At 37.9% G+C, this 25,245-nt stretch overlaps 16 non-coding genes across 16 annotated transcripts; all 16 read right to left on the reverse strand.

The window, feature by feature from the left end:
- Positions 1-64: 64 nt before the first annotated feature.
- TRNAF-GAA (transfer RNA phenylalanine (anticodon GAA)) lies at positions 65-137 on the reverse strand. Its single transcript has one exon. It is a non-coding gene; the product is annotated as a tRNA-Phe (tRNA).
- Positions 138-2,398: 2,261 nt separating this feature from the next.
- TRNAF-GAA (transfer RNA phenylalanine (anticodon GAA)) lies at positions 2,399-2,471 on the reverse strand. The gene has a single exon. It is a non-coding gene; the product is annotated as a tRNA-Phe (tRNA).
- A 705-nt stretch (positions 2,472-3,176) lies between these two features.
- Positions 3,177-3,249, reverse strand: TRNAF-GAA (transfer RNA phenylalanine (anticodon GAA)). The gene has a single exon. It is a non-coding gene; the product is annotated as a tRNA-Phe (tRNA).
- Positions 3,250-3,954: 705 nt separating this feature from the next.
- On the reverse strand, positions 3,955-4,027 carry TRNAF-GAA (transfer RNA phenylalanine (anticodon GAA)). Its single transcript has one exon. It is a non-coding gene; the product is annotated as a tRNA-Phe (tRNA).
- A 1,483-nt stretch (positions 4,028-5,510) lies between these two features.
- TRNAF-GAA (transfer RNA phenylalanine (anticodon GAA)) lies at positions 5,511-5,583 on the reverse strand. The gene has a single exon. It is a non-coding gene; the product is annotated as a tRNA-Phe (tRNA).
- Positions 5,584-8,130: 2,547 nt separating this feature from the next.
- TRNAE-UUC (transfer RNA glutamic acid (anticodon UUC)) lies at positions 8,131-8,202 on the reverse strand. The gene has a single exon. It is a non-coding gene; the product is annotated as a tRNA-Glu (tRNA).
- A 1,686-nt stretch (positions 8,203-9,888) lies between these two features.
- TRNAE-UUC (transfer RNA glutamic acid (anticodon UUC)) lies at positions 9,889-9,960 on the reverse strand. Its single transcript has one exon. It is a non-coding gene; the product is annotated as a tRNA-Glu (tRNA).
- Positions 9,961-11,646: 1,686 nt separating this feature from the next.
- TRNAE-UUC (transfer RNA glutamic acid (anticodon UUC)) lies at positions 11,647-11,718 on the reverse strand. The gene has a single exon. It is a non-coding gene; the product is annotated as a tRNA-Glu (tRNA).
- Positions 11,719-12,323: 605 nt separating this feature from the next.
- Positions 12,324-12,413, reverse strand: TRNAY-GUA (transfer RNA tyrosine (anticodon GUA)). The gene is given in 2 exon segments: positions 12,324-12,359; positions 12,377-12,413. It is a non-coding gene; the product is annotated as a tRNA-Tyr (tRNA).
- A 1,668-nt stretch (positions 12,414-14,081) lies between these two features.
- TRNAY-GUA (transfer RNA tyrosine (anticodon GUA)) lies at positions 14,082-14,171 on the reverse strand. The gene is given in 2 exon segments: positions 14,082-14,117; positions 14,135-14,171. It is a non-coding gene; the product is annotated as a tRNA-Tyr (tRNA).
- Positions 14,172-15,162: 991 nt separating this feature from the next.
- On the reverse strand, positions 15,163-15,234 carry TRNAE-UUC (transfer RNA glutamic acid (anticodon UUC)). Its single transcript has one exon. It is a non-coding gene; the product is annotated as a tRNA-Glu (tRNA).
- A 605-nt stretch (positions 15,235-15,839) lies between these two features.
- Positions 15,840-15,929, reverse strand: TRNAY-GUA (transfer RNA tyrosine (anticodon GUA)). Its single transcript is given in 2 exon segments — positions 15,840-15,875; positions 15,893-15,929. It is a non-coding gene; the product is annotated as a tRNA-Tyr (tRNA).
- A 991-nt stretch (positions 15,930-16,920) lies between these two features.
- Positions 16,921-16,992, reverse strand: TRNAE-UUC (transfer RNA glutamic acid (anticodon UUC)). The gene has a single exon. It is a non-coding gene; the product is annotated as a tRNA-Glu (tRNA).
- A 3,440-nt stretch (positions 16,993-20,432) lies between these two features.
- On the reverse strand, positions 20,433-20,504 carry TRNAE-UUC (transfer RNA glutamic acid (anticodon UUC)). Its single transcript has one exon. It is a non-coding gene; the product is annotated as a tRNA-Glu (tRNA).
- A 605-nt stretch (positions 20,505-21,109) lies between these two features.
- Positions 21,110-21,199, reverse strand: TRNAY-GUA (transfer RNA tyrosine (anticodon GUA)). The gene is given in 2 exon segments: positions 21,110-21,145; positions 21,163-21,199. It is a non-coding gene; the product is annotated as a tRNA-Tyr (tRNA).
- Positions 21,200-22,190: 991 nt separating this feature from the next.
- Positions 22,191-22,262, reverse strand: TRNAE-UUC (transfer RNA glutamic acid (anticodon UUC)). Its single transcript has one exon. It is a non-coding gene; the product is annotated as a tRNA-Glu (tRNA).
- Positions 22,263-25,245: the final 2,983 nt, after the last annotated feature.

The raw sequence follows: 25,245 nt of genomic DNA on the forward strand, positions 1-25,245 counted from the left end.
GGAATTTCATCTTGAAATTACTTCCAGTTCGAGCTTTTCAATTCAAAAAACACCTGTTCAAACATGCCGAAACCCGGGATCGAACCAGGGACCTTTAGATCTTCAGTCTAACACTCTCCCAGCTGAGCTATTTCGGCCAGCTTGGAAGATGAATGTATTCACAATTTTGGATTACTATAATGATTTCAAATGAATAAGCTTTAATTAGCTACAGGTACTTTCTCATTCTAAATTTCATTGGAATTTAAGGTGAGTCCATGAAAATCATGAACACCTTAGTATCTGCTGCTGCATTGCAGGTAAGTATTGTTAATATTAGTTTTATTGTTCAGTGGAAGGCTAGGGCTCATTAATCTTCTCTCCTGTAGTAGAAGAGAGAGAAAGCCCCAGAATATGAAAGCCAACAATCCTTTGGATCTTCAACCTAACTTTCTCCAAACTTAGTCATGCCAGGAAGATTACACAAGGTTATATAACAGTTTTTCCTTTCATTATGATTGCTTCGAATGTAAACATAGCATTTCATAGCAGTTTTTATACTGTATGTTCACCCATCACAAAACCTTTATTTTATAATAGAAGCATTGATGCAAAATGCTGAGAAATTTTATCATTGAGATAATTACAATTGCATAAAGAGTCAAGCCTGGACTACTGAAATCATGGACACTTTTTATCGTGTATTTCTGGACAGTGTTATTAAATGAAATGTTCTGATTATTTGAAAGATGGGGCTGAATATTCTTCTTTGCTAAGAAAAATTGGTGGATGACATTATGGAATTTCATCTTGAAATTACTTCCAGTTCGAGCTTTTCACTTCAAAAAACACCTGTTCAAACATGCCGAAACCTGGGATCGAACAAGGGACCTTTAGATCTTCAGTCTAACACTCTTCCAGCTGAGCTATTTCAGCCAGCTTGGAAGATGAATGTATTCACAATTTCGGATTACTATAATGATTTCAAATGAATAAGCTTTAATTAGCTACAGGTACTTTCACATTCTAAATTTCATTGGAATTTAAGGTGAGTCCATGAAAATCATGAACACCTTAGTATCTGCTGCTGCATTGCAGGTAAGTATTGTTAAATTTAGTTTTATTATTCAGTGGAAGGCTAGGGCTCATTAATCCTCTCTCCTGTAGTAGAAGAGAGAGAAAGCCCAAGAAATTGAAAGCCAACAATCCTTTGGATCTTCAACCTAACTTTCTCCAAACTGAGTCATGCCAGGAAGATTACACAAGGTTATATAACAGTTTTTTCTTTCATCATGATTGCTTCGAATGTAAACATAGCATTTCATAGCAGTTTTTATACTGTATGTTCACCCATCACAAAACCTTTATTTTATAATAGAAGCATTGATGCAAAATGCTGAGAAATTTTATCATTGAGATAATTACAATTGCATAAAGAGTCAAGCCCGGACTACTGAAATCATGGACACTTTTTATCGTGTATTTCTGGACAGTGTTATTAAATGAAATGTTCTGATTATTTGAAAGATGGGGCTGAATATTCTTCTTTGCTAAGAAAAATTGTTGGATGACATTATGGAATTTCATCTTGAAATTACTTCCAGTTCGAGCTTTTCACTTCAAAAAACACCTGTTCAAACATGCCGAAACCCGGGATCGAACAAGGGACCTTTAGATCTTCAGTCTAACACTCTTCCAGCTGAGCTATTTCAGCCAGCTTGGAAGATGAATGTATTCACAATTTCGGATTACTATAATGATTTCAAATGAATAAGCTTTAATTAGCTACAGGTACTTTCTCATTCTAAATTTCATTGGAATTTAAGGTGAGTCCATGAAAATCATGAACACCTTAGTATCTGCTGCTGCATTGCAGGTAAGTATTGTTAAATTTAGTTTTATTATTCAGTGGAAGGCTAGGGCTCATTAATCCTCTCTCCTGTAGTAGAAGAGAGAGAAAGCCCAAGAAATTGAAAGCCAACAATCCTTTGGATCTTCAACCTAACTTTCTCCAAACTGAGTCATGCCAGGAAGATTACACAAGGTTATATAACAGTTTTTTCTTTCATCATGATTGATTCGAATGTAAACATAGCATTTCATAACAGTTTTTATACTATATGTTCACCCATCACAAAACCTTTATTTTATAATAGAAGCATTGATGCAAAATGCTGAGAAATTTTATCATTGAGATAATTACAATTGCATAAAGAGTCAAGCCCGGACTACTGAAATCATGGACACTTTTTATCCTGTATTTCTGGACAGTGTTATTAAATGAAATGTTCTGATTATTTGAAAGATGGGGCTGAATATTCTTCTTTGCTAAGAAAAATTGGTGGATGACATTATGGAATTTCATCTTGAAATTACTTCCAGTTCGAGCTTTTCACTTCAAAAAACACCTGTTCAAACATGCCGAAACCCGGGATCGAACCAGGGACCTTTAGATCTTCAGTCTAACGCTCTCCCAGCTGAGCTATTTCGGCCAGCTTGGAAGATGAATGTATTCACAATTTCGGATTACTATAATGATTTCAAATGAATAAGCTTTAATTAGCTACAGGTACTTTCTCATTCTAAATTTCATTGGAATTTAAGGTGAGTCCATGAAAATCATGAACACCTTAGTATCTGCTGCTGCATTGCAGGTAAGTATTGTTAATTTTAGTTTTATTGTTCAGTGGAAGGCTAGGGCTCATTAATCTTCTCTCCTGTAGTAGAAGAGAGAGAAAGCCCCAGAAATTGAAAGCCAACAACATTTTGGATCTTCAACCTAACTTTCTCCAAACTGAGTCATGCCAGGAAGATTACACAAGGTTATATAACAGTTTTTCCTTTCATCATGACTGCTTCGAATGTAAACATAGCATTTCATAGCAGTTTTTATACTGTATGTTCACCCATCACAAAACCTTTATTTTATAATAGAAGCATTGATGCAAAATGCTGAGAATTTTTATCATTGAGATAATTACAATTGCATAAAGAGTCAAGCCCGGACTATTGAAATCATGGACACTTTTTATCCTGTATTTTTGGACAGTGTTATTAAATGAAATGTTCTGATTATTTGAAAGATGGGGCTGAATATTCTTCTTTGCTAAGAAAAATTGGTGAATGACATTATGGAATTTCATCTTGAAATTACTTCCAGTTCGAGCTTTTCACTTCAAAAAACACCTGTTCAAACATGCCGAAACCCGGGATCGAACCAGGGACCTTTAGATCTTCAGTCTAACGCTCTCCCAGCTGAGCTATTTCGGCCATCTTGGAAGATGAATGTATACACAATTTCGGATTACTATAATGATTTCAAATGAATAAGCTTTAATTAGCTACAGGTACTTTCTCATTCTAAATTTCATTGGAATTTAAGGTGAGTCCATGAAAATCATGAACACCTTAGTATCTGCTGCTGCATTGCAGGTAAGTATTGTTAATTTTAGTTTTATTGTTCAGTGGAAGGCTAGGGCTCATTAATCTTCTCTCCTGTAGTAGAAGAGAGAGAAAGCCCCAGAAATTGAAAGCCAACAATCCTTTGGATCTTCAACTTAACTTTCTATAAACTGAGTCATGCCAGGAAGATTACACAAGGTTATATAACAGTTTTTCTTTTTCTCATGATTGCTTCGAATGTAAACATAGCATTTCATAGCAGTTTTTATACTGTATGTTCACCCATCACAAAACCTTTATTTTATGATAGAAGCATTGATGCAAAATGCTGAGAAATTTTATCATTGAGATAATTACAATTGCATAAAGAGTCAAGCCCGGACTACTGAAATCATGGACATTTTTTATCCTGTATTTCTGGACAGTGTTATTAAATAAAATGTTCTGATTATTTGAAAGATGGGGCTGAATATTCTTCTTTGCTAAGAAAAATTGGTGGATGACATTATGGAATTTCATCTTAAAATTACTTCCAGTTCGAGCTTTTCACTTCAAAAAACACCTGTTTAAACATGCCGAAACCCGGGATCGAACCAGGGACCTTTAGATCTTCAGTCTAACGCTCTCCCAGCTGAGCTATTTCGGCCAGCTTGGAAGATGAATGTATTCACAATTTCGGATTACTATAATGATTTCAAATGAATAAGCTTTAATTAGCTACAGGTACTTTCTCATTCTAAATTTCATTGGAATTTAAGGTGAGTCCATGAAAATCATGAACACCTTAGTATCTGCTGCTGCATTGCAGGTAAGTATTGTTAATTTTAGTTTTATTGTTCAGTGGAAGGCTAGGGCTCATTAATCTTCTCTCCTGTAGTAGAAGAGAGAGAAAGCCCCAGAAATTGAAAGCCAACAACATTTTGGATCTTCAACCTAACTTTCTCCAAACTGAGTCATGCCAGGAAGATTACACAAGGTTATATAACAGTTTTTCCTTTCATCATGACTGCTTCGAATGTAAACATAGCATTTCATAGCAGTTTTTATACTGTATGTTCACCCATCACAAAACCTTTATTTTATAATAGAAGCATTGATGCAAAATGCTGAGAAATTTTATCATTGAGATAATTACAATTGCATAAAGAGTCAAGCCCTGACTATTGAAATCATGGACATTTTTTATCCTGTATTTCTGGACAGTGTTATTAAATAAAATGTTCTGATTATTTGAAAGATGGGGCTGAATATTCTTCTTTGCTAAGAAAAATTGGTGGATGACATTATGGAATTTCATCTTGAAATTACTTCCAGTTCGAGCTTTTCACTTCAAAAAACACCTGTTCAAACATGCCAAAACCCGGGATCGAACCAGGGACCTTTAGATCTTCAGTCTAACGCTCTCCCAGCTGAGCAATTTCGGCCAGCTTGGAAGACGAATGTATTCACAATTTCGGATTACTATAATGATTTCAAATGAATAAGCTTTAATTAGCTACAGGTACTTTCTCATTCTAAATTTCATTGGAATTTAAGGTGAGTCCATGAAAATCATGAACACCTTAGTATCTGCTGCTGCATTGCAGGTAAGTATTGTTAATTTTAGTTTTATTGTTCAGTGGAAGGCTAGGGCTCATTAATCTTCTCTCCTGTAGTAGAAGAGAGAGAAAGCCCCAGAAATTGAAAGCCAACAATCCTTTGGATCTTCAACTTAACTTTCTATAAACTGAGTCATGCCAGGAAGATTACACAAGGTTATATAACAGTTTTTCTTTTTCTCATGATTGCTTTGAATGTAAACATAGCATTTCATAGCAGTTTTTATACTGTATGTTCACCCATCACAAAACCTTTATTTTATAATAGAAGCATTGATGCAAAACGCTGAGAAATTTTATCATTGAGATAATTACAATTGCATAAAGAGTCAAGCCCTGACTATTGAAATCATGGAAATTTTTTATCCTGTATTTCTGGACAGTGTTATTAAATAAAATGTTCTGATTATTTGAAAGATGGGGCTGAATATTCTTCTTTGCTAAGAAAAATTGGTGGATGACATTATGGAATTTCATCTTGAAATTACTTCCAGTTCGAGCTTTTCACTTCAAAAAACACCTGTTCAAACATGCCGAAACCCGGGATCGAACCAGGGACCTTTAGATCTTCAGTCTAACGCTCTCCCAGCTGAGCTATTTCGGCCAGCTTGGAAGACGAATGTATTTACAATTTCGGATTACTATAATGATTTCAAATGAATAAGCTTTAATTAGCTACAGGTACTTTCTCATTCTAAATTTCATTGGAATTTAAGGTGAGTCCATGAAAATCATGAACACCTTAGTATCTGCTGCTGCATTGCAGGTAAGTATTGTTAATTTTAGTTTTATTGTTCAGTGGAAGGCTAGGGCTCATTAATCTTCTCTCCTGTAGTAGAAGAGAGAGAAAGCCCCAGAATATGAAAGCCAACAATCCTTTGGATCTTCAACCTAACTTTCTCCAAACTTAGTCATGCCAGGAAGATTACACAAGGTTATATAACAGTTTTTCCTTTCATTATGATTGCTTCGAATGTAAACATAGCATTTCATAGCAGTTTTTATACTGTATGTTCACCCATCACAAAACCTTTATTTTATAATAGAAGCATTGATGCAAAATGCTGAGAAATTTTATCATTGAGATAATTACAATTGCATATAGAGTCAAGCCCGGACTACTGAAATCATGGACACTTTTTATCGTGTATTTCTGGACAGTGTTATTAAATGAAATGTTCTGATTATTTGAAAGATGGGGCTGAATATTCTTCTTTGCTAAGAAAAATTGGTGGATGACATTATGGAATTTCATCTTGAAATTACTTCCAGTTCGAGCTTTTCACTTCAAAAAACACCTGTTCAAACATGCCGAAACCCAGGATCGAACCAGGGACCTTTAGATCTTCAGTCTAACACTCTTCCAGCCGAGCTATTTCGGCCAGCTTGGAAGATGTATGTATACACAATTTCGGATTACTATAATGATTTCAAATGAATAAGCTTTAATTAGCTACAGGTACTTTCTCATTCTAAATTTCATTGGAATTTAAGGTGAGTCCATGAAAATCATGAACACCTTAGTATCTGCTGCTGCATTGCAGGTAAGTATTGTTAATTTTAGTTTTATTGTTCAGTGGAAGGCTAGGGCTCATTAATCTTCTCTCCTGTAGTAGAAGAGAGAGAAAGCCCCAGAAATTGAAAGCCAGCAATCCTTTGGATCTTCAACCTAACTTTCTCCAAACTGAGTCATGCCAGGAAGATTACACAAGGTTATATAACAGTTTTTCTTTTTCTCATGATTGCTTCGAATGTAAACATAGCATTTCATAGCAGTTTTTATACTGTATGTTCACCCATCACAAAACCTTTATTTTATAATAGAAGCATTGATGCAAAATGCTGAGAAATTTTATCATTGAGATAATTACAATTGCATAAAGAGTCAAGCCCGGACTACTGAAATCATGGACATTTTTTATCCTGTATTTCTGGACAGTGTTATTAAATAAAATGTTCTGATTATTTGAAAGATGGGGCTGAATATTCTTCTTTGCTAAGAAAAATTGGTGGATGACATTATGGAATTTCATCTTGAAATTACTTCCAGTTCGAGCTTTTCACTTCAAAAAACACCTGTTCAAACATGCCGAAACCCGGGATCAAACCAGGGACCTTTAGATCTTCAGTCCTCCGCTCTACCAGCTGAGCTATTGAAGGATTGTGCTTTAGAGTATTTCTGATGTCATGTGCACTACATCTGACTGAGTGAAAACACAAACAGAATTGAATTATCCATAAAACAGAAAAATTGCTTGTCTAGATAAAGAGATCCACATTTTTATTTCTGGTCTACTTGCTCATCAAAAGTTGTAAAAATTGTCATATTTAATAATTGGTAATACATCATTAAAAGTTTGATTTTTATTTGTTCATTTTGAATTAATTAGCTTCAGAAATAGTTGGGAAAACAGCTTCCTTAGATTTTCCAACTGCAGACGCCTTTACGTCAAGACTAAAAATGCTGGAAAATTTTCAACCTCTTCTGCGTTCTCCAATTTAGCTTGACTTTTTTAATTGATGAAAATTCCAGAAATTGTGGTGACAAATTGTCAAACTTTTGCCCAGTGAGACAAAAATGGATTTCTAGTCAATGGTCCACGCTGCCACCACTATTTCTCACAGTACTCTCTGTTTTTACAATGCATCTTCTATGGGTTCAGATCCATGGGATTTCAGAAGTAATATTGTATTTCAGTTCCCATCCGTGGTCTCTTAAACCTGTCCTTTGTATGCTGATTAAGGAAAGCGGAGAAATTCTGGGCACAGAAGCAGACATTATTGGTTTGTAAGCATTGGCGTAGTCTAGTTTCATTCAGAACATCCCTACTGCACCATTAAAAAGTTGTGAACTCTCCCTGGAAACCCATTGATCCACAAGTTCAAGAGTTCTTTTTTTTCACATGAAGGATGTGTTACATATAAAATAGGGTTGTCCCACTCGAAATTTGGAAGATGGATGTTGAAATATGGGGTCAGACCAGTTCTGTCCTAATTTTGGATACAGAAATGTTGGGAGGTATATAAATCCTGTGGATTTCACCACATCCCATTTCCATAACCAAAGCACAGTTTCTCCTGGATTTTGTTGCTGAGATCAACAGAGCATTAAACAAGTGGTACTGTTGCTGCCATTCAAAAAAGCTTCAACTTCCCATACCGGGAGTCGAACCCGGGCCGCCTGGGTGAAAACCAGGAATCCTAACCGCTAGACCATATGGGACTTTTTCGTTGAGTGTTTCAGCATAGCAGCAGAACAAATATATCATGCTTTGCTGTAATGTATCTTAACTCTCTGTGTATTTCATATTTAACCAGGTGGTGACATGGAGTGGGTTTGGCATGGCCTAAGATGACACTAATTTCATCATCACGCTCCAGACCCCTCAGTGATTAGTGAGGTGGGCAATGTTTGATGATGTGATTTGCATCATCACGGCACGTCCCTGACCACTTGCAGATTTGTAAATGCCAATCCAGCAGGATAGGTAACAATGCAATAAATCCATATGTGATGTCTGGAGGCCACTTTCCAAGAAGTGGAAAAGGTTCTCATTTCCATTTTATTGAGTTGCAAAGAGCTATGGAATGTATGCCCAGTAACAGAACTCGTGTCTCTATCACCTGCCTCTGCACTGTACTTCAACAGAGCACAGAAACCATAATTGCCCTATTAGAGGCTCAGCAGCATGCAGGATGATTAACAGGCAGCAGAAATGAAAACAAGTTACAGTTTCTCTGACTATTAAAGATAAACAGCATGAGCCATGGATATTTCTGGGTATTTAATATGTCAGAAATTGCCCTCTAAAATGATATGAAAAACTTTCCTTTGAGCTGGAGTTGAACCAGCGACCTAAGGATTTCTGTACCAATTTCCTCTACAGTCCTCCGCTCTACCAGCTGAGCTATCGAAGGATTGTGCTTTAGAGGACTTCTGATGTCATGTGCACTACATCTGACTGAGTGAAAACACAAACAGAATTGAATTATCCATAAAACAGAAAAATTGCTTGTCTAGATAAAGAGATCCACATTTTTATTTCTGGTCTACTTGCTCATCAAAAGTTGTAAAAATTGTCATATTTAATAATTGGTAATACATCATTAAAAGTTTGATTTTTATTTGTTCATTTTGAATTAATTAGCTTCAGAAATAGTTGGGAAAACAGCTTCCTTAGATTTTCCAACTGCAGACGCCTTTACGTCAAGACTAAAAATGCTGGAAAATTTTCAACCTTTTCTGCGTTCTCCAATTTAGCTTGACTTTTTTAATTGATGAAAATTCCAGAAATTGTGGTGACAAATTGTCAAACTTTTGCCCAGTGAGACAAAAATGGATTTCTAGTCAATGGTCCACGCTGCCACCACTATTTCTCACAGTACTCTCTGTTTTTACAATGCATCTTCTATGGGTTCAGATCCATGGGATTTCAGAAGTAATATTGTATTTCAGTTCCCATCCGTGGTCTCTTAAACCTGTCCTTTGTATGCTGATTAAGGAAAGCGGAGAAATTCTGGGCACAGAAGCAGACATTATTGGTTTGTAAGCATTGGCGTAGTCTAGTTTCATTCAGAACATCCCTACTGCACCATTAAAAAGTTGTGAACTCTCCCTGGAAACCCATTGATCCACAAGTTCAAGAGTTCTTTTTTTTCACATGAAGGATGTGTTACATATAAAATAGGGTTGTCCCACTCGAAATTTGGAAGATGGATGTTGAAATATGGGGTCAGACCAGTTCTGTCCTAATTTTGGATACAGAAATGTTGGGAGGTATATAAATCCTGTGGATTTCACCACATCCCATTTCCATAACCAAAGCACAGTTTCTCCTGGATTTTGTTGCTGAGATCAACAGAGCATTAAACAAGTGGTACTGTTGCTGCCATTCAAAAAAGCTTCAACTTCCCATACCGGGAGTCGAACCCGGGCCGCCTGGGTGAAAACCAGGAATCCTAACCGCTAGACCATATGGGACTTTTTCGTTGAGTGTTTCAGCATAGCAGCAGAACAAATATATCATGCTTTGCTGTAATGTATCTTAACTCTCTGTGTATTTCATATTTAACCAGGTGGTGACATGGAGTGGGTTTGGCATGGCCTAAGATGACACTAATTTCATCATCACGCTCCAGACCCCTCAGTGATTAGTGAGGTGGGCAATGTTTGATGATGTGATTTGCATCATCACGGCACGTCCCTGACCACTTGCAGATTTGTAAATGCCAATCCAGCAGGATAGGTAACAATGCAATAAATCCATATGTGATGTCTGGAGGCCACTTTCCAAGAAGTGGAAAAGGTTCTCATTTCCATTTTATTGAGTTGCAAAGAGCTATGGAATGTATGCCCAGTAACAGAACTCGTGTCTCTATCACCTGCCTCTGCACTGTACTTCAACAGAGCACAGAAACCATAATTGCCCTATTAGAGGCTCAGCAGCATGCAGGATGATTAACAGGCAGCAGAAATGAAAACAAGTTACAGTTTCTCTGACTATTAAAGATAAACAGCATGAGCCATGGATATTTCTGGGTATTTAATATGTCAGAAATTGCCCTCTAAAATGATATGAAAAACTTTCCTTTGAGCTGGAGTTGAACCAGCGACCTAAGGATTTCTGTACCAATTTCCTCTACAGTCCTCCGCTCTACCAGCTGAGCTATCGAAGGATTGTGCTTTAGAGGACTTCTGATGTCATGTGCACTACATCTGACTGAGTGAAAACACAAACAAAATTGAATTATCCATAAAACAGAAAAATTGCTTGTCTAGATAAAGAGATCCACATTTTTATTTCTGGTCTACTTGCTCATCAAAAGTTGTAAAAATTGTTATATTTAATAATTGGTAATACATCATTAAAAGTTTGATTTTTATTTGTTTATTTTGAATCAATTAGCGTCAGAAATAGTTGGGAAAACAGCTTCCTTAGATTTTCCAACTGCAGACGCCTTTACGTCAAGATTAAAAATGCTGGAAAATTTTCAACCTCTTCTGCGTTCTCCAATTTAGCTTGACTTTTTTAATTGATGAAAATTCCAGAAATTGTGGTGACAAATTGTCAAACTTTTGCCCAGTGAGACAAAAATGGATTTCTAGTCAATGGTCCACGCTGCCACCACTATTTCTCACAGTACTCTCTGTTTTTACAATGCATCTTCTATGGGTTCAGATCCATGGGATTTCAGAAGTAATATTGTATTTCAGTTCCCATCCATGGTCTCTTAAACCTGTCCTTTGTATGCTGATTAAGGAAAGCGGAGAAATTCTGGGCACAGAAGCAGACATTATTGGTTTGTAAGCATTGGCGTAGTCTAGTTTCATTCAGAACATCCCTACTGCACCATTAAAAAGTTGTGAACTCTCCCTGGAAACCCATTGATCCACAAGTTCAAGAGTTCTTTTTTTTCACATGAAGGATGTGTTACATATAAAATAGGGTTGTCCCACTCGAAATTTGGAAGATGGATGTTGAAATATGGGGTCAGACCAGTTCTGTCCTAATTTTGGATACAGAAATGTTGGGAGGTATATAAATCCTGTGGATTTGACCACATCCCATTTCCATAACCAAAGCACAGTTTTTCCTGGATTTTGTTGCTGAGATCAACAGAGCATTAAACAAGTGGTACTGTTGCTGCCATTCAAAAAAGCTTCAACTTCCCATACCGGGAGTCGAACCCGGGCCGCCTGGGTGAAAACCAGGAATCCTAACCGCTAGACCATATGGGACTTTTTCGTTGAGTGTTTCAGCATAGCAGCAGAACAAATATATCATGCTTTGCTGTAATGTATCTTAACTCTCTGTGTATTTCATATTTAACCAGGTGGTTACATGGAGTGGGTTTGGCATGGCCTAAGATGACACTAATTTCATCATCACGCTCCAGACCACTCAGTGATTAGTGAGGTGGGCAATGTTTGATGATGTGATTTGCATCATCACGGCACGTCCCTGACCACTTGCAGATTTGTAAATGCCAATCCAGCAGGATAGGTAACAATGCAATAAATCCATATGTGATGTCTGGAGGCCACTTTCCAAGAAGTGGAAAAGGTTCTCATTTCCATTTTATTGAGTTGCAAAGAGCTATGGAATGTATGCCCAGTAACATAACTCGTGTCTCTATCACCTGCCTCTGCACGGTACTTCAACAGAGCACAGAAACCATAATTGCCCTACTAGAGGCTCAGCAGCATGCAGGATGATTAACAGGCAGCAGAAATGAAAACAAGTTACAGTTTCTCTGACTATTAAAGATAAACAGCATGAGCCATGGATATTTCTGGGTATTTAATATGTCAGAAATTGCCCTCTAAAATGATATGAAAAACTTTCCTTCGAGCCGGAGTTGAACCAGCGACCTAAGGATTTCTGTACCAATTTCCTCTACAGTCCTCCGCTCTACCAGCTGAGCTATCGAAGGATTGTGCTTTAGAGGACTTCTGATGTCATGTGCACTACATCTGACTGAGTGAAAACACAAACAAAATTGAATTATCCATAAAACAGAAAAATTGCTTGTCTAGATAAAGAGATCCACATTTTTATTTCTGGTCTACTTGCTCATCAAAAGTTGTAAAAATTGTTATATTTAATAATTGGTAATACATCATTAAAAGTTTGATTTTTATTTGTTCATTTTGAATTAATTAGCTTCAGAAATAGTTGGGAAAACAGCTTCCTTAGATTTTCCAACTGCAGACGCCTTTACGTCAAGATTAAAAATGCTGGAAAATTTTCAACCTCTTCTGCGTTCTCCAATTTAGCTTGACTTTTTTAATTGATGAAAATTCCAGAAATTGTGGTGACAAATTGTCAAACTTTTGCCCAGTGAGACAAAAATGGATTTCTAGTCAATGGTCCACGCTGCCACCACTATTTCTCACAGTACTCTCTGTTTTTACAATGCATCTTCTATGGGTTCAGATCCATGGGATTTCAGAAGTAATATTGTATTTCAGTTCCCATCCATGGTCTCTTAAACCTGTCCTTTGTATGCTGATTAAGGAAAGCGGAGAAATTCTGGGCACAGAAGCAGACATTATTGGTTTGTAAGCATTGGCGTAGTCTAGTTTCATTCAGAACATCCCTACTGCACCATTAAAAAGTTGTGAACTCTCCCTGGAAACCCATTGATCCACAAGTTCAAGAGTTCTTTTTTTTCACATGAAGGATGTGTTACATATAAAATAGGGTTGTCCCACTCTAAATTTGGAAGATGGATGTTGAAATATGGGGTCAGACCAGTTCTGTCCTAATTTTGGATACAGAAATGTTGGGAGGTATATAAATCCTGTGGATTTGACCACATCCCATTTCCATAACCAAAGCACAGTTTTTCCTGGATTTTGTTGCTGAGATCAACAGAGCATTAAACTAGTGGTACTGTTGCTGCCATTCAAAAAAGCTTCAACTTCCCATACCGGGAGTTGAACCCAGACAGGCTGGGTGAAAACCAGGAATCCTAACCGCTAGACCATATGGGACTTTTTCGTTGAGTGTTTCAGCATAGCAGCAGAACAAATATATCATGCTTTGCTGTAATGTATCTTAACTCTCTGTGTATTTCATATTTAACCAGGTGGTGACATGGAGTGGGTTTTGCATGGCCTAAGATGACACTAATTTCATCATCACGCTCCAGACCACTCAGTGATTAGTGAGGTGGGCAATGTTTGATGATGTGATTTGCATCATCACGGCACGTCCCTGACCACTTGCAGATTTGTAAATGCCAATCCAGCAGGATAGGTAACAATGCAATAAATCCATGTGTGATGTCTGGAGGCCACTTTCCAAGAAGTGGAAAAGGTTCTCATTTCCATTTTAATGAGTTGCAAAGAGCTATGGAAAGTATCCCCAGTAACAGAACTCGTGTCTCTATCACCTGCCTCTGCACTGTACTTCAACAGAGCACAGAAACCATAATTGCTCTACTAGAGGCTCAGCAGCATGCAGGATGATTAACATGCAGCAGAAATGAAAACAAGTTACAGTTTCTCTGACTATTAAAGATAAACAGTATGAGCCATGCATATTTCTGGGTATTTAATATGTCAGAATTTGCCCTCTAAAATGATATGAAAAACTTTCCTTCGAGCCGGAGTTGAACCAGCGACCTAAGGATTTCTGTACCAATTTCCTCTACAGTCCTCCGCTCTACCAGCTGAGCTATCGAAGGATTGTGCTTTAGAGGACTTCTGATGTCATGTGCACTACATCTGACTGAGTGAAAACACAAACAAAATTGAATTATCCATAAAACAGAAAAATTGCTTGTCTAGATAAAGAGATCCACATTTTTATTTCTGGTCTACTTGCTCATCAAAAGTTGTAAAAATTGTTATATTTAATAATTGGTAATACATCATTAAAAGTTTGATTTTTATTTGTTCATTTTGAATTAATTAGCTTCAGAAATAGTTGGGAAAACAGCTTCCTTAGATTTTCCAACTGCAGACGCCTTTACGTCAAGATTAAAAATGCTGGAAAATTTTCAACCTCTTCTGCGTTCTCCAATTTAGCTTGACTTTTTTAATTGATGAAAATTCCAGAAATTGTGGTGACAAATTGTCAAACTTTTGCCCAGTGAGACAAAAATGGATTTCTAGTCAATGGTCCACGCTGCCACCACTATTTCTCACAGTACTCTCTGTTTTTACAATGCATCTTCTATGGGTTCAGATCCATGGGATTTCAGAAGTAATATTGTATTTCAGTTCCCATCCGTGGTGTCTTAAACCTGTTTTTTGTATGCTGATTAAGGAAAGCGGAGAAATTCTGGGCACAGAAGCAGACATTATTGGTTTGTAAGCATTTGCGTAGTCTAGTTTCATTCAGAACATCCCTACTGCACCATTAAAAAGTTGTGAACTCTCCCTGGAAACCCATTGATCCACAAGTTCAAGAGTTCTTTTTTTTCACATGAAGGATGTGTTACATATAAAATAGGGTTGTCCCACTCGAAATTTGGAAGATGGATGTTGAAATATGGGGTCAGACCAGTTCTATCCTAATTTTGGATACAGAAATGTTGGGAGGTATATAAATCCTGTGGATTTGACCACATCCCATTTCCATAACCAAAGCACAGTTTTTCCTGGATTTTGTTGCTGAGATCAACAGAGCATTAAACAAGTGGTACTGTTGCTGCCATTCAAAAAAGCTTCAACTTCCCATACCGGGAGTTGAACCCGGGCCGCCTGGGTGAAAACCAGAAATCCTAACCGCTAGACCATATGGGACTTTTTCGTTGAGTGTTTCAGCATAGCAGCAGAACAAATATATCATGCTTTGCTGTAATGTATCTTAACTCTCTGTGTATTTCATATTTAACCAGGTGGTGACATGGAGTGGGTTTGGCATGGCCTAAGATGACACTAATTTCATCATCACGCTCCAGACCACTCAGTGATTAGTGAGGTGGGCAATGTTTGATGATGTGATTTGCATCATCACGGCACGTCCCTGACCACTTGCAGATTTGTAAATGCCAATCCAGCAGGATAGGTAACAATGCAATAAATCCATGTGTGATGTCTGGAGGCCACTTTCCAAGAAGTGGAAAAGGTTCTCATTTCCATTTTAATGAGTTGCAAAGAGCTATGGAAAGTATCCCCAGTAACAGAACTCGTGTCTCTATCAACTGCCTCTGCACTGTACTTCAACAGAGCACAGAAACCATAATTGCCCTACTAGAGGCTCAGCAGCATGCAGGATGATTAACAGGCAGCAGAGATGAAAACAAGTTACAGTTTCTCTGACTAGTAAAGATAAACAGCATGAGTCATGCATATTTCTGGGTATTTAATATGTCAGAAATTGCCCTCTAAAATGATATGAAAAACTTTCCTTCGAGCTGGAGTTGAACCAGCGACCTAAGGATTTATGTACCAATTTCCTCTACAGTCCTCCGCTCTACCAGCTGAGCTATCGAAGGTTTGTGCTTTAGAGGATTTCTGATGTCATGTGCACTACATCTGACTGAGTGAAAACAAAAACAGAATTGAAATATCCATAAAACAGAAAAATTGCTTGTCTAGATAAAGAGATCCACATTTTTATTTCAGGTCTACTTGCTCATCAAAAGTTGTAAAAATTGTCATATTTAATAATTGGTAATACATCATTAAAAGTTTGATTTTTATTTGTTCATTTTGAATTAATTAGCTTCAGAAATAGTTGGGAAAACAGCTTCCTTAGATTTTCCAACTGCAGACGCCTTTACGTCAAGATTAAAAATGCTGGAAAATTTTCAACCTCTTCTGCGTTCTCCAATTTAGCTTGACTTTTTTAATTGATGAAAATTCCAGAAATTGTGGTGACAAATTGTCAAACTTTTGCCCAGTGAGACAAAAATGGATTTCTAGTCAATGGTCCATGCTGCCACCACTATTTCTCACAGTACTCTCTGTTTTTACAATGCATCTTCTATGGGTTCAGATCCATGGGATTTCAGAAGTAATATTGTATTTCAGTTCCCATCCATGGTCTCTTAAACCTGTCCTTTGTATGCTGATTAAGGAAAGCGGAGAAATTCTGGGCACAGAAGCAGACATTATTGGTTTGTAAGCATTTGCGTAGTCTAGTTTCATTCAGAACATCCCTACTGCACCATTAAAAAGTTGTGAACACTCCCTGGAAACCCATTGATCCACAAGTTCAAGAGTTCTTTTTTTTCACATGAAGGATGTGTTACATATAAAATAGGGTTGTCCCACTCGAAATTTGGAAGATGGATGTTGAAATATGGGGTCAGACCAGTTCTGTCCTAATTTTGGATACAGAAATGTTGGGAGGTATATAAATACTGTGGATTTCACCACATCCCATTTCCATAACCAAAGCACAGTTTCTCCTGGATTTTGTTGCTGAGATCAACAGAGCATTAAACAAGTGGTACTGTTGCTGCCATTCAAAAAAGCTTCAACTTCCCATACCGGGAGTCGAACCCAGGCCGCCTGGGTGAAAACCAGGAATCCTAACTGCTAGACCATATGGGACTTTTCCGTTGAATGTTTCAGCATAGCAGCAGAACAAATATATCATGCTTTGCTGTAATGTATCTTAACTCTGTGTATTTCATATTTAACCAGGTGGTGACATGGAGTGGGTTTGGCATGGCCTATGATGACACTAATTTCATCATCACGCTCCAGACCACTCAGTGATCAGTGAGGTGGGCAATGTTTGATGATGTGATTTGCATCATCACGGCACGTCCCTGACCACTTGCAGATTTGTAAATGCCAATCCAGCAGGATAGGTAACAATGCAAGAAATCCATGTGTGATGTCTGGAGGCCACTTTCCAAGAAGTGGAAAAGGTTCTCATTTCCATTTTAATGAGTTGCAAAGAGCTATGGAAAGTATCCCCAGTAACAGAACTCGTGTCTCTATCACCTGCCTCTGCACTGTACTTCAACAGAGCACAGAAACCATAATTGCCCTACTAGAGGCTCAGCAGCATGCAGGATGATTAACAGGCAGCAGAAATGAAAACAAGTTACAGTTTCTCTGACTATTAAAGATAAACAGCATGAGCCATGCATATTTCTGGGTATTTAATATGTCAGAAATTGCCCTCTAAAATGATATGAAAAACTTTCCTTTGAGCTGGAGTTGAACCAGCGACCTATGGATTTCTGTACCAATTTCCTCTACAGTCCTCCGCTCTACCAGCTGAGCTATCGAAGGATTGTGCTTTAGAGGATTTCTGATGTCATGTGCACTACATCTGACTGAGTGAAAACAAAAACAGAATTGAAATATCCATAAAACAGAAAAATTGCTTGTCTAGATAAAGAGATCCACATTTTTATTTCAGGTCTACTTGCTCATCAAAAGTTGTAAAAATTGTCATATTTAATAATTGGTAATACATCATTAAAAGTTTGATTTTTATTTGTTCATTTTGAATTAATTAGCTTCAGAAATAGTTGGGAAAACAGCTTCCTTAGATTTTCCAACTGCAGACGCCTTTACGTCAAGATTAAAAATGCTGGAAAATTTTCAACCTCTTCTGCGTTCTCCAATTTAGCTTGACTTTTTTAATTGATGAAAATTCCAGAAATTGTGGTGACAAATTGTCAAACTTTTGCCCAGTGAGACAAAAATGGATTTCTAGTCAATGGTCCATGCTGCCACCACTATTTCTCACAGTACTCTCTGTTTTTACAATGCATCTTCTATGGGTTCAGATCCATGGGATTTCAGAAGTAATATTGTATTGCAGTTCCCATCCATGGTCTCTTAAACCTGTCCTTTGTATGCTGATTAAGGAAAGCGGAGAAATTCTGGGCACAGAAGCAGACATTATTGGTTTGTAAGCATTTGCGTAGTCTAGTTTCATTCAGAACATCCCTACTGCACCATTAAAAAGTTGTGAACACTCCCTGGAAGCCCATTGATCCACAAGTTCAAGAGTTCTTTTTTTTCACATGAAGGATGTGTTACATATAAAATAGGGTTGTCCCACTCGAAATTTGGAAGATGGATGTTGAAATATGGGGTCAGACCAGTTCTGTCCTAATTTTGGATACAGAAATGTTGGGAGGTATATAAATACTGTGGATTTGACCACATCCCATTTCCATAACCAAAGCACAGTTTCTCCTGGATTTTGTTGCCGAGATCAACAGAGCATTAAACAAGTGGTACTGTTGCTGCCATTCAAAAAAGCTTCAACTTCCCATACCGGGAGTTGAACCCAGGCCGCCTGGGTGAAAACCAGGAATCCTAACTGCTAGACCATATGGGACTTTTCCGTTGAGTGTTTCAGCATAGCAGCAGAACAAATATATCATGCTTTGCTGTAATGTATCTTAACTCTGTGTATTTCATATTTAACCAGGTGGTGACATGGAGTGGGTTTGGCATGGCCTATGATGACACTAATTTCATCATCACGCTCCAGACCACTCAGTGATCAGTGAGGTGGGCAATGTTTGATGATGTGATTTGCATCATCACGGCACGTCCCTGACCACTTGCAGATTTGTAAATGCCAATCCAGCAGGATAGGTAACAATGCAATAAATCCATGTGTGATGTCTGGAGGCCACTTTCCAAGAAGTGGAAAAGGTTCTCATTTCCATTTTAATGAGTTGCAACGAGCTATGGAAAGTATCCCCAGTAACAGAACTCGTGTCTCTATCACCTGCCTCTGCACTGTACTTCAACAGAGCACAGAAACCATAATTGCCCTACTAGAGGCTCAGCAGCATGCAGGATGATTAACAGGCAGCAGAAATGAAAACAAGTTACAGTTTCTCTGACTATTAAAGATAAACAGCATGAGCCATGCATATTTCTGGGTATTTAATATGTCAGAAATTGCCCTCTAAAATGATATGAAAAACTTTCCTTTGAGTTGGAGTTGAACCAGCGACCTATGGATTTCTGTACCAATTTCCTCTACAGTCCTCCGCTCTACCAGCTGAGCTATCGAAGGATTGTGCTTTAGAGGATTTCTGATGTCATGTGCACTACATCTGACTGAGTGAAAACAAAAACAGAATTGAAATATCCATAAAACAGAAAAATTGCTTGTCTAGATAAAGAGATCCACATTTTTATTTCAGGTCTACTTGCTCATCAAAAGTTGTAAAAATTGTCATATGTAATAATTGGTAATACATCATTAAAAGTTTGATTTTTATTTGTTCATTTTGAATTAATTAGCTTCAGAAATAGTTGGGAAAACAGCTTCCTTAGATTTTCCAACTGCAGACGCCTTTACGTCAAGATTAAAAATGCTGGAAAATTTTCAACCTCTTCTGCGTTCTCCAATTTAGCTTGACTTTTTTAATTGATGAAAATTCCAGAAATTGTGGTGACAAATTGTCAAACTTTTGCCCAGTGAGACAAAAATGGATTTCTAGTCAATGGTCCATGCTGCCACCACTATTTCTCACAGTACTCTCTGTTTTTACAATGCATCTTCTATGGGTTCAGATCCATGGGATTTCAGAAGTAATATTGTATTTCAGTTCCCATCCGTGGTGTCTTAAACCTGTTTTTTGTATGCTGATTAAGGAAAGCGGAGAAATTCTGGGCACAGAAGCAGACATTATTGGTTTGTAAGCATTTGCGTAGTCTAGTTTCATTCAGAACATCCCTACTGCACCATTAAAAAGTTGTGAACTCTCCCTGGAAACCCATTGATCCACAAGTTCAAGAGTTCTTTTTTTTCACATGAAGGATGTGTTACATATAAAATAGGGTTGTCCCACTCGAAATTTGGAAGATGGATGTTGAAATATGGGGTCAGACCAGTTCTATCCTAATTTTGGATACAGAAATGTTGGGAGGTATATAAATCCTGTGGATTTGACCACATCCCATTTCCATAACCAAAGCACAGTTTTTCCTGGATTTTGTTGCTGAGATCAACAGAGCATTAAACAAGTGGTACTGTTGCTGCCATTCAAAAAAGCTTCAACTTCCCATACCGGGAGTTGAACCCGGGCCGCCTGGGTGAAAACCAGAAATCCTAACCGCTAGACCATATGGGACTTTTTCGTTGAGTGTTTCAGCATAGCAGCAGAACAAATATATCATGCTTTGCTGTAATGTATCTTAACTCTCTGTGTATTTCATATTTAACCAGGTGGTGACATGGAGTGGGTTTGGCATGGCCTAAGATGACACTAATTTCATCATCACGCTCCAGACCACTCAGTGATTAGTGAGGTGGGCAATGTTTGATGATGTGATTTGCATCATCACGGCACGTCCCTGACCACTTGCAGATTTGTAAATGCCAATCCAGCAGGATAGGTAACAATGCAATAAATCCATGTGTGATGTCTGGAGGCCACTTTCCAAGAAGTGGAAAAGGTTCTCATTTCCATTTTAATGAGTTGCAAAGAGCTATGGAAAGTATCCCCAGTAACAGAACTCGTGTCTCTATCAACTGCCTCTGCACTGTACTTCAACAGAGCACAGAAACCATAATTGCCCTACTAGAGGCTCAGCAGCATGCAGGATGATTAACAGGCAGCAGAGATGAAAACAAGTTACAGTTTCTCTGACTAGTAAAGATAAACAGCATGAGTCATGCATATTTCTGGGTATTTAATATGTCAGAAATTGCCCTCTAAAATGATATGAAAAACTTTCCTTCGAGCTGGAGTTGAACCAGCGACCTAAGGATTTATGTACCAATTTCCTCTACAGTCCTCCGCTCTACCAGCTGAGCTATCGAAGGTTTGTGCTTTAGAGGATTTCTGATGTCATGTGCACTACATCTGACTGAGTGAAAACAAAAACAGAATTGAAATATCCATAAAACAGAAAAATTGCTTGTCTAGATAAAGAGATCCACATTTTTATTTCAGGTCTACTTGCTCATCAAAAGTTGTAAAAATTGTCATATTTAATAATTGGTAATACATCATTAAAAGTTTGATTTTTATTTGTTCATTTTGAATTAATTAGCTTCAGAAATAGTTGGGAAAACAGCTTCCTTAGATTTTCCAACTGCAGACGCCTTTACGTCAAGATTAAAAATGCTGGAAAATTTTCAACCTCTTCTGCGTTCTCCAATTTAGCTTGACTTTTTTAATTGATGAAAATTCCAGAAATTGTGGTGACAAATTGTCAAACTTTTGCCCAGTGAGACAAAAATGGATTTCTAGTCAATGGTCCATGCTGCCACCACTATTTCTCACAGTACTCTCTGTTTTTACAATGCATCTTCTATGGGTTCAGATCCATGGGATTTCAGAAGTAATATTGTATTTCAGTTCCCATCCATGGTCTCTTAAACCTGTCCTTTGTATGCTGATTAAGGAAAGCGGAGAAATTCTGGGCACAGAAGCAGACATTATTGGTTTGTAAGCATTTGCGTAGTCTAGTTTCATTCAGAACATCCCTACTGCACCATTAAAAAGTTGTGAACACTCCCTGGAAACCCATTGATCCACAAGTTCAAGAGTTCTTTTTTTTCACATGAAGGATGTGTTACATATAAAATAGGGTTGTCCCACTCGAAATTTGGAAGATGGATGTTGAAATATGGGGTCAGACCAGTTCTGTCCTAATTTTGGATACAGAAATGTTGGGAGGTATATAAATACTGTGGATTTCACCACATCCCATTTCCATAACCAAAGCACAGTTTCTCCTGGATTTTGTTGCTGAGATCAACAGAGCATTAAACAAGTGGTACTGTTGCTGCCATTCAAAAAAGCTTCAACTTCCCATACCGGGAGTCGAACCCAGGCCGCCTGGGTGAAAACCAGGAATCCTAACTGCTAGACCATATGGGACTTTTCCGTTGAATGTTTCAGCATAGCAGCAGAACAAATATATCATGCTTTGCTGTAATGTATCTTAACTCTGTGTATTTCATATTTAACCAGGTGGTGACATGGAGTGGGTTTGGCATGGCCTATGATGACACTAATTTCATCATCACGCTCCAGACCACTCAGTGATCAGTGAGGTGGGCAATGTTTGATGATGTGATTTGCATCATCACGGCACGTCCCTGACCACTTGCAGATTTGTAAATGCCAATCCAGCAGGATAGGTAACAATGCAAGAAATCCATGTGTGATGTCTGGAGGCCACTTTCCAAGAAGTGGAAAAGGTTCTCATTTCCATTTTAATGAGTTGCAAAGAGCTATGGAAAGTATCCCCAGTAACAGAACTCGTGTCTCTATCACCTGCCTCTGCACTGTACTTCAACAGAGCACAGAAACCATAATTGCCCTACTAGAGGCTCAGCAGCATGCAGGATGATTAACAGGCAGCAGAAATGAAAACAAGTTACAGTTTCTCTGACTATTAAAGATAAACAGCATGAGCCATGCATATTTCTGGGTATTTAATATGTCAGAAATTGCCCTCTAAAATGATATGAAAAACTTTCCTTTGAGCTGGAGTTGAACCAGCGACCTATGGATTTCTGTACCAATTTCCTCTACAGTCCTCCGCTCTACCAGCTGAGCTATCGAAGGATTGTGCTTTAGAGGATTTCTGATGTCATGTGCACTACATCTGACTGAGTGAAAACAAAAACAGAATTGAAATATCCATAAAACAGAAAAATTGCTTGTCTAGATAAAGAGATCCACATTTTTATTTCAGGTCTACTTGCTCATCAAAAGTTGTAAAAATTGTCATATTTAATAATTGGTAATACATCATTAAAAGTTTGATTTTTATTTGTTCATTTTGAATTAATTAGCTTCAGAAATAGTTGGGAAAACAGCTTCCTTAGATTTTCCAACTGCAGACGCCTTTACGTCAAGATTAAAAATGCTGGAAAATTTTCAACCTCTTCTGCGTTCTCCAATTTAGCTTGACTTTTTTAATTGATGAAAATTCCAGAAATTGTGGTGACAAATTGTCAAACTTTTGCCCAGTGAGACAAAAATGGATTTCTAGTCAATGGTCCATGCTGCCACCACTATTTCTCACAGTACTCTCTGTTTTTACAATGCATCTTCTATGGGTTCAGATCCATGGGATTTCAGAAGTAATATTGTATTGCAGTTCCCATCCATGGTCTCTTAAACCTGTCCTTTGTATGCTGATTAAGGAAAGCGGAGAAATTCTGGGCACAGAAGCAGACATTATTGGTTTGTAAGCATTTGCGTAGTCTAGTTTCATTCAGAACATCCCTACTGCACCATTAAAAAGTTGTGAACACTCCCTGGAAGCCCATTGATCCACAAGTTCAAGAGTTCTTTTTTTTCACATGAAGGATGTGTTACATATAAAATAGGGTTGTCCCACTCGAAATTTGGAAGATGGATGTTGAAATATGGGGTCAGACCAGTTCTGTCCTAATTTTGGATACAGAAATGTTGGGAGGTATATAAATACTGTGGATTTGACCACATCCCATTTCCATAACCAAAGCACAGTTTCTCCTGGATTTTGTTGCCGAGATCAACAGAGCATTAAACAAGTGGTACTGTTGCTGCCATTCAAAAAAGCTTCAACTTCCCATACCGGGAGTTGAACCCAGGCCGCCTGGGTGAAAACCAGGAATCCTAACTGCTAGACCATATGGGACTTTTCCGTTGAGTGTTTCAGCATAGCAGCAGAACAAATATATCATGCTTTGCTGTAATGTATCTTAACTCTGTGTATTTCATATTTAACCAGGTGGTGACATGGAGTGGGTTTGGCATGGCCTATGATGACACTAATTTCATCATCACGCTCCAGACCACTCAGTGATCAGTGAGGTGGGCAATGTTTGATGATGTGATTTGCATCATCACGGCACGTCCCTGACCACTTGCAGATTTGTAAATGCCAATCCAGCAGGATAGGTAACAATGCAATAAATCCATGTGTGATGTCTGGAGGCCACTTTCCAAGAAGTGGAAAAGGTTCTCATTTCCATTTTAATGAGTTGCAACGAGCTATGGAAAGTATCCCCAGTAACAGAACTCGTGTCTCTATCACCTGCCTCTGCACTGTACTTCAACAGAGCACAGAAACCATAATTGCCCTACTAGAGGCTCAGCAGCATGCAGGATGATTAACAGGCAGCAGAAATGAAAACAAGTTACAGTTTCTCTGACTATTAAAGATAAACAGCATGAGCCATGCATATTTCTGGGTATTTAATATGTCAGAAATTGCCCTCTAAAATGATATGAAAAACTTTCCTTTGAGTTGGAGTTGAACCAGCGACCTATGGATTTCTGTACCAATTTCCTCTACAGTCCTCCGCTCTACCAGCTGAGCTATCGAAGGATTGTGCTTTAGAGGATTTCTGATGTCATGTGCACTACATCTGACTGAGTGAAAACAAAAACAGAATTGAAATATCCATAAAACAGAAAAATTGCTTGTCTAGATAAAGAGATCCACATTTTTATTTCAGGTCTACTTGCTCATCAAAAGTTGTAAAAATTGTCATATGTAATAATTGGTAATACATCATTAAAAGTTTGATTTTTATTTGTTCATTTTGAATTAATTAGCTTCAGAAATAGTTGGGAAAACAGCTTCCTTAGATTTTCCAACTGCAGACGCCTTTACGTCAAGATTAAAAATGCTGGAAAATTTTCAACCTCTTCTGCGTTCTCCAATTTAGCTTGACTTTTTTAATTGATGAAAATTCCAGAAATTGTGGTGACAAATTGTCAAACTTTTGCCCAGTGAGACAAAAATGGATTTCTAGTCAATGGTCCATGCTGCCACCACTATTTCTCACAGTACTCTCTGTTTTTACAATGCATCTTCTATGGGTTCAGATCCATGGGATTTCAGAAGTAATATTGTATT

Source organism: Mixophyes fleayi, chromosome 3, assembly GCF_038048845.1.
Source record: "Mixophyes fleayi isolate aMixFle1 chromosome 3, aMixFle1.hap1, whole genome shotgun sequence".
Taxonomy (NCBI): domain Eukaryota; kingdom Metazoa; phylum Chordata; class Amphibia; order Anura; family Limnodynastidae; genus Mixophyes; species Mixophyes fleayi.